Below are 9,095 nucleotides of genomic sequence, written 5' to 3' on the forward strand. Positions count from 1 at the left end.
TCGGAAAGGGAGGATGAGGGTCCCCTTAGCCCCACCCCCCCCCGCACTATTCCCCCCCCCCCCCCAGAGCCGCCGAGGGACAGACAGAGAATTGCAACTAGAAATTCGATCTATTGGTACGAGACACCACGTGCTTGCGGGCTGGCCAATGACCAGGCCGCCCGGGATGAGCTAATAATGGAAGCAATTTGTAACTTTCAGTAGCTCTCTAGGCCTAGGTGCCGGTGGGAGGGAGGCTGGCGGAGGGGGGACAGCACCCCCAGCTTTTTGTTTGTTTGTTTGTTTTGTTTTTTTGTTTTGTTTTTTGCCCAGCCTGTTTGTCTAGGGAAACTCGGACCCACGGGCCCTCCTTTTCCCTTACGTGCAATCTTGAGCAGTGTTCTTCGTCCACTCCTGACCGACAGACAGCACAGCCAGGTAAGCTGGTCTCTGCCCCTCAACACCTACTTTTTCCAAGCACCTGCAGACTATCATCCCTTCTTGCTCCATCAGACAATTGAAATCCAATTTTGTTTTTCTCTTAGTTGAAAGAAAAAGAATCCTCTTGTTTTCTTTAGTGTAATCCTATTTGGAGGGGAATTAGGTTCCTTGTATTTTCTGCGGGTGGTGGGTGGGGGGGGGGAGAGGAGGCAGAGGATAGGCGATGCTTTATTCTTTAAGAAGTCTTTCTTCCCTTCTCTTGGGAAACTCTACTTCGGGAGAGTTTACTTTTCCCTGGGGATGAATTACATCTTTGTACACTAATTCTTTAGCAATGTCAAGTTCACCTCTCTTTTCCACCTACCTCTTCTGGTCAGCATTTACAAATAGCCACTTTCCATATTTTAAATTTTCTCTTTCCCTACTGGTTTTTATGCGGTTTAGAATCTCCAGATCCCCCCCCCCCCCACACACACACACACACCTCCAGGTGGACTAGGATTTAGTTTTGTATTGCTCCCTCTTTTTGTTTTGGAAATGACTTTATTGTTTGGGAAACCTTATGGGATGTGAATAAGCTCTTTGGTCAGTTCCAAAGGCCCTGTGGGAAGAACAATATGGAATATTTTACATGTTTCCTTCACTTTTTTAACCTTGATTTTTTTTTTTTTTTTGTATTCACTTCAGTTTGAGAAACCTGACCTTGTATTTACTCTTTTGTATGTTAAGCCAGTTTTTTTTTATTATTATTATTTCCTAAGCTTCACCATCTTGCACATTTCTCCCTTTTCCTCAGTCCCCTTTCTACTCCAGACTCCTCCACCAAAGAGGTCACACCTTCGATAATTCTCAGCTTTAAATCAGCCCACCCCCAGCCTCAGAGGGGTGCCTGGGAGGAAGAATCAACTGTCCTATTCCTACTGTCCCAACTGGGGACACCTTCCTCTGCTTCCAAAGTCAGCTGAGATAGGAAGGTCAGAGTGTCCTCCGACTTTTCATTTTAGGTTGAATTTCATTTGTCTGTTCTGGGCAACTCTTTGGCACACAGAGTTGAATTTTTAATTCTTGCTTTTCCCCTTAAGTTTTAGAAAACTGCAAGCAAGTTTCATTTCTGACTATTGGACCTTTTATCTCCTGTGGGAGAATTCCCAGAAGAGAAACAGTGTTTACTTTCACTTTACTTTTGATCAAGCTGGTGTCTGCAGTGGTGGGGGGTATCCCGTTTGTGTTTGTTTTTTTAGACATCTTACTATATAGCCCTGTCTGGCCTGAAAGTCAACTATGTAGACCAGGCTGGCCTCCAATTCTCAGAGACCCACCTGCCTTTGCCTACTAAGTGCTGGGATTAAAAATGTATGCCATCACTCTTGGCTAATTCTTCCTTTTTAAAGATATTACTAAGAAGGTAAACTGTTAGTGTAATCTAGAGTTTTAATCTATTCAGAATTACTAAAATTACAAAAGTAACTTACACTCTGGGAAGATAGGAAGATGGTCCAGGGTGACTGTATCTGCCCATTGTGCCTCTGTGCTGGGCAGAAGAAGAGCTGCTCCTCCCTCTGGTCCCAGCCCCATTGTCACATTGACATTCTGGGCACATGTGGCCCAGCCCCCATCCGCTCCTCCAAGTATGAATCTAAATTACTATTAATAAGGGGCTGCTCCAAGCTAATTGGCATTAAAAGAATTCATTTCAATTTGTTAATATTAAATGAACACTCTGCACTTTAGCTCCCTTCCTCGCCCTGGATTCCCAGATGAGTGATGGGAAACAGGGCGGGGGAGCAGGCAGGATTTTATGTCTGGCTTTCTAGTTTGGCCACTGCTGGGCCTTCCTTGGGGTTGTGAGACCAGGCAGGGTGGAGGCCTGATGGGGGAAAATCTGAGGGTCTTATTCTTTATCATCCAGTAAAGCAGGAGCTGTGGGTAAGGGTGGTGAAGAGGGTCAAAGGAGAGAAACAAAAAGGTTTAGGGGATAGTGAGGTGGAGAAAAACAGCTAGGAGACTGGGAAGGAAAGTCATGGACTGAATAGAAATTTGAAAACACAAGGGGTGTGGGCAATGGATGAGATAGATTTAGGAAGAAAGGCCCAGACAGCTGAAAATCCAATGCCAGGGCTTAGGGCAAGCAGCTGGGGTCCCGTGGCTAGTAGCAAGGGGCCTTGTCATTTCAGTTTCTTGGTCTGTGAAGCAAGGATTATATAATAAAGGATCTGTCTTAGGGTTGTCTGAGATTCCATGAAACACACATGATGTGTTATGCATCATGCTGGGCACATAGATAACATTACTACATGTTGGCTCACTTTCTGATCCAGTAATTTCTGGATTGGACTCTCAGACCTGCCTTAAATTAGTTGTATGCTCACCAAGCAATTATTTGAGCAGTGCACATCTGTTTTCTTATTGGTAGCAGAGTCAATAGCTTCTGGGCTCAGACATGGAAGATAGAAGGGAATTTCAGTGCAAAGTGCCTGGAACAACTCAAGTCTCATCATGCTACATGAAAGCTGCTATGGACAATGTTGCCCTTTGGGTGAGCAAGGTGAGAATGAGCAGGTTGAGAAGGTTTCTGACAGCTTAGTAAGGAGCTGCATGTTGAAAGTTGATCTCTAATCTTTTTTTAACATTATTATAAAAAAAAAGTGTGCTTACATGCTTAAACTATAGTGGTCATGAAGACTTTTCTTTTGGGTTTTGTTTTGAGACAGAATCTCCTGCAGCCCAAGCTGGCCTGGAATTTGCTATGTAGCATGGATGACCTTGAAATTCTGGTTCTCCTGTCTCTGCTTCTCAAGTGCTGGACTTACAGGTAGGACTCTCCATGTCTGATCTATAGAAACATACCTTAATGCCTTCCCGTGCAGTATACTTCTGAAGGTGGTAAAAGAAATCACCTGGAGGGAAAGCAGCACACATATAAAGTCAGGGGAGGATGGGGCCAGATCACTACAGCAGATGTAGTGTGTGAGTGCGGGGGGAGGGGGGAGTAGTATTCTAATATCCATCTGAGAAGACTTCCCAGAGGGGGGTAACTATAGGACAGGATTCCAGTGCATGTGAAAAATAATGGGGATAGAAAAATATAGGGAAGAAATTATACATTGGTGAGGAAGGGGAAGAAGAAAGAATCATGCCAAGGCTGGCTAAGAGTAGGGAGATAAAGCATTTGTCTCGTTGGCACCAAGTCAAAGTAATCACCACTCACTGAAGGAATACTGTGTGCAAGGTACATAAGATACCTCAATCAGTGCTCACAGTAATTTTGACAAATGGGTTGTAGTGCTTCTGAGGACTTTGGGTCTCAGCACAGTTGAGTGGCTCAGAACTCATGCTTGGGATAATGTGTACTCTTGCTGTCCCTCCTTCCATTCCAGTTTTAGACTGTCCAGTGGCCCCACTTTTATAGTCACACCTAGCAACTGGGGAAAAGGGGTTAGCAGTAGGCAAGACCATGAGATGGAGTTACAGTCAGGCAGTGGAGACAGGAACTGTTCTCATATCTATATGAAGAAGGATGAAGGAATTTTCTATGGATAGAGGTGCTAAGTTACTCTTCTGGGGCTGCTTCTTGTGGGTGAATCACAGAGGCCTGACTGGGCTGCCACACTTCCAGGTGATGGTTTTGATGGCTTTCCCCCAGGGACATCCAATGGGGATTTGAGTCCTCAGTAAAGAGTGTCAGTTGTCACAGAAGTCTGTTCTCTTTGTATGACCACAGAGAGCCTTCTATTCCAACACCACTTATCCAGTGCCCTGGTCAGGTGTGGCCAGTGGAAGCAAAAGCCCATTGAGGTCGCCCAAGCTCCAGTGCATGGTAAGTTCTTTGTGCTCCACTTCTCATGTTGTAGACAATACTAAGATGAGGTCTGGCTGGGAGCTTGAAGAGCAAAGCAACAGTGTTGAGAGGGACCCAAGTCCTCAAGCAACAGGTGGGAGAGAGCTGACTGCACTCCGCCTGCCCCTTTGTACTGTCATTTCCATTACAGATACACTTGTTTCCTCTGCTGCTGTTTGAGACCTTTTTATTGCAACCTTTCTCAGTTAGCCTTCCTAATACACTTTCCCACAGCACACCTGCTGACTTAAACTCATGTTAATGGTCACACCCGAGGTGGGATGGTGATAATGATGACATTAGTTGAGCTAGAAGCTAGGCTAAAGTGTTTAAGTTTGTATAGCCCTGACAACCCTCTAAGAAAGTGTTACAATTTCCAACTTACCAATAGGGTTTAAAGGTTTAAACAAAGTTGCAATTTCTACCTTATGAATAAGGTTTAAAGAAAGTAGATGACTTACACCTTTTATTTTGCTTTTTTTTTTTTTTTTTTTTTTTTTTTTTTTTTTTTTGGAGATAGAATCTTCACTCTGTAAGACAGGCTGACCCACACATCACTCCGTAGCCCAACTGGCCTTGCATTTACATCAATTCTTCCTGCTTTGGCCTTCCAAATGCTAAACGTAGAGTTGTGAGCCCTCATGCCTGGTAATCTTTGAGGGATATTGATCTGTAGTCTAGGCTAACCTTGAATTCATAATCATCCTGACTCTTAAGTGCTAAGCTTAAAGATGTGCTCCCTCATGTCAGACTCTGGATGCATTCTTCACCTTGGGCTAAATCCACTCTTCAGGTCAGAACTAGAGGGAACCTTAGATAGCAACCCATACCATGTTGTCCCCTAACAGTTAATCAGAGAGGTCTGGAAGTCCTGGTGCTTCTCTCAAGAATCACGAGGGATACTCACTTTAAATGTTGGGGTGCTATGTAAGGCGTTAGTGAAGAAAAAGGGCTGGACATGGTAGCACAGACCTGTAATGCAAGCACTGAGGAGGTGGAGGTGGCAGGAACAACTTCAGCTGTACAAGTTGATCACCCTATCTCAGAACAACAGAAGAGCCAGGCATTTCAACTAGCCAAAACCTCCAATAGCTACGATTCTCTCTGTGTGTCTCTGGATAGCCTGGGTTATCTAGAATGAGGGGTGTGCATGCGTTTTTCTTTTGCCAGAGCTTGAAAGGTCAGACTGCATTTGGACTTCCAGGATCCTTCTGTTGGGTATCTGCCCTGAGGAGGGCTGGTGTTCACCTTTCCTCTACCCTCCTTGTCACCAGATGCTAGGGAAGGCATGCTGGGGCCAGACCAAAGCAGGAAAGGGACCCCTCAGTCCTTCTCTAGTCTCTGTACATTTCTGTCTGGAACTAGCAACCTCTCTTCCCCTAAGCCCCACCTCTTAGCCCACCAGGAAGGAGAAAGGGAAATTGTCATAAATCCCCCTATTTATACAAGAAGACAGTGTGTTTCTTGTGCCAGAAAAAACACAGAAAGGGAGCTGTCAGGGAAGAAGAGACCCAGCCCCAGATCTTGAGGGGTCAATTTATCTTCCCCAGTCGTGGTTTGGGGACTATTGAGGCACTAGCTGTGGGAAATGTAGGCTGGGAGATGGGGGGACAGCCAGGATAGCACTGCCTGGCCTTTGTTTCTGACCTCAGCCTTTCTGCTTCATCTGAGAGGCCCCCTTCCCCTGATGCTCTTTTTCAAAACAACGTTCCTAAGGTGTAACTCACATGGAGCACAACCCTACTTGGACAGTTCGTAGACATGTGCAACTGTTGGCACAATCTGTTTGAGAATATTCTGAGCCCTCAGAGAGCAGCCTCATGCCCACAGGTGACCACTTCCTTATCCTCGATAACCCTTCCAACTGAGCATCCAGTGAGCTGCCCTTTACCTCGGTGTCTTTCCTATTCAGGACTGCCATAGGAATGACTTCACGAAGTAGGTGGCCTTGTGTGATTGGCTCCTTTTCCTTGGTTCATATGTGTTGCTGTGTCAAAGCACTCACCCATCCTTGTTTCTTCTCATGGATAGACAGACCACCTTCAATGGCAGACAGACCACCTTCCAGGTATGTGTTCATCAGTACATGGACATTTGGGTTGTTCCCATGTCCAGACATTATGATTTTCTATGTTTTTAGACAGTTTGAATCATTTAGAGTGAGGTCTGTGGCCAGGAACAGACTTGACGTATGTGTGGGGGCTTCCAGTGCCCATGGAAGCCAGGCCTTTGCACCTGGTTCTGGTGCTTCTCCCCCTGGTTAAATTGCTGAGAATGGCCATTGACTCTTCCATCCGGCAGCTCTCTTTGACCTCTTGCTGTCCTCAGACCCCTCTCCTGCAGCTTCAGAGTCTGAGTAGATAAACAGGAATACTTCCCCAAACATAACCCATGTAATCCTCTGAGTGCTACCTGCAAATGGAAACCCCTGGACCAAAAGGAAAGTCGAGTTCTAGAGGGTGTGGCTGCTTCAGAGTCCAAGTCTCCTTCCTAGGTCCCCACCTCACCCTTCTCAGTCTATGCTTTCTGCTGACACCAGACACTGCCCTACCTGCATCAACCCTTCCAAACCAGTGGGACCAGCAGGGTGCATACAGGAAGTCCGAATAGTGCCTGGTTGCGTTTGTTGAATGAGTGGATGAGGAATGATTCCGTACTCTGGAAATAAACTGGAGAAAATCAGTTATAAATCTCTAGCTGTTACCACCCCTTTTCTAGTCTGGAAATCAGCAATGTTTTCCCCACAAAGGTGGGTGTAGAAAGCACAAAATGGGGGGGTTAGAAAAGGGGAAATCATTTGAAATGTAAATAAATTATATCGAATAAAAAAAATTAAAAAAAAAAAGAAAGCACAAAATGCTACCTATATAATAGCTGCTATTTATCGGAACACCATTTATATATCTGATTAGTTTTCATCTCTCTCTTTTTTTTTTTTTAAAAAAAAAAAAGGCAGAGTTTCACATTGCCCAGGCTGGCCTGGAATTTTCACAATGTAACTGAGAATAACCTTGAACTTCTGATCCTCCAGTTTCTAATCCCAAGTGCTGGGATCACAGGTGTGCGTGGAGACACTTGATTTGCTTGGTGCTGGGAAGAGAACCCATGGCTTCTTGCATGCTGTTCTACCAACCGAGCCGTATCGCCATCCTGCTTTTCACCTCCTGAGCAAGTATAATAAAACTCACTTTAATTTCTCTCTACATTTATTTATTTACTGTGTGCACTTGTGTGTGTGTATGTGTGTGTGTGTGTGTGTGTGTGTGCGTGCACACGTGTGCTCAGAGGTGTGTGTTCTGAGGACGACTTGCAAGAGTAATTTCTCCCTTTCTGCTCACCGTATGGGCTCCAGGGATCACACTCAGGTTGTCAGACTTGGCAGTAAGTGCCTTTACCAGCTGAGCCATCTCAACAGCCCTAATTACGCTCATTTTAAAGTTAAGTAACAACTGGCTACATCCCCACGTTGCCCATCAGCAGCCTCTCCCCTCACACCCAGAGCAGGTGGGCTGCACTCCTTCTTCCCTGTGTAGTGGTTATTGCTGTCTCCTGGAAAGGATGGAAGGGCCAGTTTGTCTTTCCAGGACTTTGTTTTAGCACTTGCTGAGCTGCCCATTTTTATGAGAGGGATTAGAAGAGTGCTGGACTCTATCAGTACAGACTCCAGTGAGCCAGAGAGCTGCTGATGTGGAATCAGGAGGACATAGCAGGACAGATAACTCCATGTCTACAAGTGACTGCTCCAGCGTCCCTTGGCACCTGCTCAACAGGACTTCCTTCATGATCTGGATGACACACAGCAAGCTTGAACATGGTGTTATTTTTGTTTGTATGACTTCATTCCTCACAGAAAACACAATAGAGAGCCAAGGCTAGGCTGATTATACAAAGAGGCTTATAAGACTACAGCCTATGTATATCCTGCTCAATTTTGCATGATGACATTTATGCAGGGCTTGCCAGAAACTCTAGGCCCTTCAGAGTTTTCCTTTTGAGATGGAGTCTCACGTAGCACAGGCTAGCCCAAAGCTCACTGTGTAACTGAGGCTTGCCTTGAATTCCTCATTCTCCTGCCCACACCTCTCAAGTACTGGAATTACAGGTGTGCATCACCAGGCCCAGCTTGCCAAATGTTTTGTAACTATTAACTTGTCTCTGTTCTATACCCACATGGAGTAGCTATCATTAGTAGTCACAATTTTAAGATGGGGGAATTGAGGCACATATATCCAGTATCTTACCCAAGGGTCATAGAGCCAGCAAGCAGGTAATCAGTGCCCAGGGCCTGGCCTTGAGTCTGTGAGGAATTGCTTCCCCAGGTGTTCCTGGCGCAGCCGTAGCATTTGGGAGCTGTAGTTTGTCTGGCAGGCCCTCCCCCCCCTTCCTTAGTCTTTATGGCCCATTGGAAAAATCAAGTGGAACTATGGCTCCCAGGGTGATGATCCTTCAGCTGCTTCCTTGGCACTGCCATCTTCTCCTTGGCTCTTGGCAGAGGCTCCAGCCAGGAGTAGCTCAGCTGCTTGTTGTGCAGATCAAGATTTCTCAGGAGAAAGGAACACACAGGGAAGCTGCTGAGTGGTGAAGCAGCTTGCTGTCTCTCCTGACTGTCAAGAAGAGTGGGTGAGTCATTGCACATCTGAGTGCATATTGCTGCACAACAGTGTGCCCCACTGTGGGGAAAGCTGGCGGTGTGGCCAGCCACTGAGCAACGTTGGGGACATCCAAAGTGGCAATTGCTGGGAATGTAGGTTCTAGAGGGCTTGACCTTGAACCCCTGGTCCTCGAGCCTCCAGCTCCTAATTGTTTAAACATGCAGGTGCTATCATCCCTGGGTTTA

The 9,095-nt window shown here is 45.9% G+C and overlaps 1 long non-coding RNA gene across 1 annotated transcript; it reads left to right on the forward strand.

Moving 5' to 3' along the window:
* Nucleotides 1-244: 244 nt before the first annotated feature.
* Nucleotides 245-7,427, forward strand: LOC127668060 (uncharacterized). Its single transcript, XR_007974002.1, has 5 exons — nucleotides 245-417; nucleotides 3,132-3,232; nucleotides 4,142-4,237; nucleotides 6,171-6,326; nucleotides 7,290-7,427. It is a non-coding gene; the product is annotated as an uncharacterized LOC127668060 (long non-coding RNA).
* Nucleotides 7,428-9,095: the final 1,668 nt, after the last annotated feature.

Source organism: Apodemus sylvaticus, chromosome 17, assembly GCF_947179515.1.
Source record: "Apodemus sylvaticus chromosome 17, mApoSyl1.1, whole genome shotgun sequence".
Taxonomy (NCBI): domain Eukaryota; kingdom Metazoa; phylum Chordata; class Mammalia; order Rodentia; family Muridae; genus Apodemus; species Apodemus sylvaticus.